Below are 4,476 nucleotides of genomic sequence, written 5' to 3'. Positions count from 1 at the left end.
ACTCACCGGACCTGGGCTAGGATTGGGTCTGGGCGTTCCAGGAAGCTGGCAGAAATTCCTACACGGCGGGAGGGGTGGGGAGGTAGGGCGGAGTGGTGGGGGTGGCCGGAGGGGGCGGGAGAGGGTCCCGCCCACGCTGTGCCTGGGCTGGGACTGGTCCCGCCGGCGCAGGGTAGCAGGAAGCTCTCCACACACTCACAGGACCTGGGCTAGGACTGGGTCTGGGGGTTCCAGGAAGTGCTATCATTGCTTCTTATGGTATGTTGATATCAAGATTGTCTTTGACTGTTACTAGGGCTGATTTCTTTCTTATTCTTAACAATAGTATAGTCGCTGCTTTCCATTGGATGCTACAGAATGCTGACGTCTAGTTTGTCTGTACACCAGTACAGCTTCTGTTTTCCTGAGTGGTGCTTCAGATCAAGGCAGAAGAAAGTTGCATATTAAAAAGATCCCCAAATATTGCATTGAATAGGTGGAAGAAGGATGTTCAGTAGTCCCTTCCTTTTCTCGGTTTGACTTTTTTGGACTCATTGTTTCACAGGCTTTCAAAATATATTAATCTAAATTATTTATTGCAGAGTTTTCACCATATGCGGGATTTTGTGGTACAGTACAGGATACATATGTTGCTAAAATTATGTAGCTTTATGGTTAAGAATATTAGAAGTGTTTTTAAAAGTGTGGGAAAGGGGAGTGTGGGAAGGGTTTATAAAGCCTTAAAATATGTACAAATACTAAAATAAATATAACATTGCTACTTTGCTGATTTTCACTCATTGCGGTGGTGTTGGGCATGAAACCTGTGCAATAAGTGAGAGGCCACTGTAAACACCCAAATATAAGCAAACCCAAGAACACATCACAGGAAGACAGAATCTAACTGAAGGTGTCTCCACAGTAGTGATGAAGTTTCCGTAGTCTAACTGGTCTTCAGCGCATAGCACAATCATAGAGACACAAGAAAACACAGCAACAAGCTGCGTCCAGCACACTCATTCCTCAAACCCGATCTCAGACACTCCCGTAGGGAAAACTATAGATAAAGGACTGAAAAAAACAAACGGCCGAAATACTTGAAGAGATAAAATAAGAAACACAAGCAAGCATATAATATGTTGAATGAACTCAGAAAATTTAATTAAGCAGGTAAAGATTTTTTCCAGTAAAAATTTGTTTGAGGAGCTTATTGATGATGCTGGGTGTGTTTAAGGAGAGTCTCATGGAGAGAAAACACTCTCTCAGGCTTTCACAGAGAGCACATTGGCCAAGCAATGGCCGTGACTCATCCACATGGCTGACACTGACAAAGGTTCTGCAATCTAAGGTACAGGATCTCAGGATAAATCCTGAGGGCATTTCACTGACCTTATCAGACCCAAAAGCTACAGCTCTTGTTGCATAGGTCCTGCTTTACCTTGGTCTTAACCATCTAGCAGAGAAGTATAAAAACGAAGTATAAGAAGTAAAGCCATGGTGTTAAGTTGAGCTGTAGGGGACTCAGGTCAATAATTTCTGACATTGCCAGTTAAGCGGAAGACCCAATACTATTATGGGATACTGGACTCTTTTAGAATATTTTGCTGAGTTTATGCACCTATAATATTCAAATAACGGAACTTAACAAAAAAAGGGTATAAAAATGAATGTCCATTTTGTATCTGTGTATTCAAAGTGGTTGGGATAGATATATAGTTACATTCTCTTAATGAATAGAATGATTCATTCTAATGGTGTTTGTAAATAGGATATCAAGTCCGCATCTTGTACAGCAATTAACCACTAAGAAGAATGTATGCAATGTGTTAATTGAAACTGTACTACCGATTTAATTTGAAACTGTCTCATTGCTATTTGTTTATCAATAAAATTATGGCAAAAAAGAAGCAATGAACAATATAGTAATTGAGCTAAATTACTTCTAGTGGCTTTGAAGAATAGATTTGAAAGGTATCTATTCTTCTAGTGGTGTCTCATAAGGTAACAGAAATGCTAAATGTTTGCACTTGTGTACTTATTTTGAATTAATTTTTACAACAAGTTTAAAACTATTTGCTTTGGTAGCAATAACCAGAGCCATCTCTTCTTTTAATGTTCCTTCCCTTTCTTCCCCCAAGCTGCCTTTTGTTATCAATATTTTAATTTTTTCTCTTTAGATTTAGTAGTTTTCTTATTTTTTCTTCTCATTCCTCCTCCTCCTCCTCTTCCTCTTCCTCCTCTTTAGTTTAAATTTGAGATAGGATCTTGCTGGGCTTGGTATGACCTTGCAATCTTCCTGTCTCAGAATTTCATAGTGCTAGGATTACAGGTGTGAAAAACCACACCTAGATTGCTATCTTTTAAAATCTTCTTTAAGTAGCAAGAAAATCCTCCTAAGGATTCATATATAATTTCCACTCTGTTTTCTACTTTGAGATCTGTTATTGAAGGACCACTAGTATATGTGTCTCCTCATCTCACACACACACACACACACACACACACACGCACACACACCCATGTTCTTCCTTTAGTTTCTGTGTTATCTTCTTGTACTGTCCTTTGAAAATCAGGTGAACATTCCATCTCACATAAAAAAAAGTACTAAGGTAAGTGTTCTGGTGCACACTTGTAATTCCAGCCCTCAGAAGACTGAGGCAAGGTCTTAGGCCATCTGGGGTGTAGTGAATTTCTAATTGATGATCAGCTTATTATATGCAGCTGAATTGAACTAGCATGGTACTGGGTATGGGAAGCCCACCTGAGGATTGTTGCCAACAGCACAAAAAGCAGAATAGGAGACACTGTCAAAAATGCTGTTAGTGATGCTGTTAGAAGAAGCTGTTGGAAGCTGCTAGACCTCTTGGGCTGTTCTGCTGGAGGACCTTGTCATGCTGGCTTTCCCAGTGAACTTTGGAGGAGCTCTGGTCCTCGTTTGAGCATTTGTTCCCAGCTCCAGAGGAGAAGATGGTGCACCGCTCAGCCTCACGGAGAAGCTCATCACATTGGCTTTCCGGATGGGAACTCAGCTTTCCTCATCTCTGGAAGAGCTTGGGAACTCACAGTTGCTGAGGACGGCTGTGGTACCTTTGGGGGAGCTCTGGTGCCTACCTTAGCATTGCTTCCTAGCTCCAATTCAGATCCCTCAGCCCATTAGCACAGATCCTTCATCCTGCTGGCATAGATTTCTATCTTCTACCACTGACCTTTGGGCCTTTCCAGCACAGATCCATGAAGTGGGCCTGCATGAGAGTTTGTTGTGGGCTCTAGGCCTCCAGTTGGACTTGTAGGCAGCTTGTTATGAGCGCTAGTTTTCAGCTAGACTCATGCAGGATGTTAGGATCCAGGCCCTCAGCTGGAGTCTTTCATATTTAGTGTGTAGACAGATTTCCTGCATTTGCTGTATGTGATTCTTGGATGATTCCTTATAAACTAATATTATAAAATGTGTTCTGTATAATATTATTCCCTTTGCCAAAACCACAAACCACAACATGAGGCTATACAGTGTTTGAGACCAGCCTAGACTAATAGTGAGACCCTTTCTCAAAAAACAAAGATCAATATTACTGCTTATATTGAGGTATCCCCCAAAACTTCATGTGCTCGTTGGTGGGGCTTTTGAAGGGTGAGCGAGTCATGGGGTGCTATAGCTACTGGTGATGTTAAGAACCTTGGCTCAGTGGGAAGAGGCAAGTGCAACCGGTGGGCACATGATCTGGAAGGGCAGCTGCTGCCTTCCGCTCTGCCTCCTCACCACCATGGAGTGAGCAGCTGCCCTTTGCTCTGTCCCTCTGTTGTGCCCTCCTGCCTTAGAGCAGACAATGGACTGAAGCCAGGAGCCAAAACATGGCTCTCTTCCTTGAAGTTGCGGGTGTCAGGTATTTTCAGCAATGAGAAAGCTGAATAAAAAGTAATCAGCCAAGTAAGAAATAACTTATCATAAGTTTTAAAAATATGCTTAAAGGACATGCAGAATAATAACTTTTATACAATTAAGACTGTTAAGAATAGTTTGGATAATGGTACTCTCAATTTCTGCTGGTCTTTTGAAAGGACCAGTTACGTTTAAATTTTTTTCTTTTTCTTGAATTTCTCATAACTTTTTCTTGTTCTTTCTTCAAACGAATCTTGCACATTTATATCTGGTAGTCAGAATGAGTCATTTGAAGATAGCACCATGTAGTACAGCAAACATTGTTGAACTATGACTTTGTTTAGTAAAATTTGTATCATTTCTACAAGTCCCCCCTTTTTTTGATGGAACCAGGTATTGAACTCAAGCCCTTACGCTTGCCAAGGAAGCGCTTATTCTACTGAGCCACCTCCCTGGCCCCCAAAATTTGTATCATTTCTAACGCTGTTTTTTTCTGTTACTATTTGGTATTATTTAAAAAAGAAAAAGAGTGAAAAGGCAACCTACAAATTTGGAAAAAATCATGACAAATAAGTACTCAGACAAGGGTCTGCTCTCTAGAATCTATAAAGAACTAAAAA

The sequence above is a fragment of the Octodon degus genome, unplaced genomic scaffold, assembly GCF_000260255.1.
Source record: "Octodon degus isolate 3935 unplaced genomic scaffold, OctDeg1.0 scaffold00014, whole genome shotgun sequence".
In the NCBI taxonomy this organism is placed as follows: Eukaryota; Metazoa; Chordata; class Mammalia; order Rodentia; family Octodontidae; genus Octodon; species Octodon degus.
The sequence above is the reverse complement of the archived record's forward strand: the minus strand, read 5'-3'. Positions refer to the sequence as shown.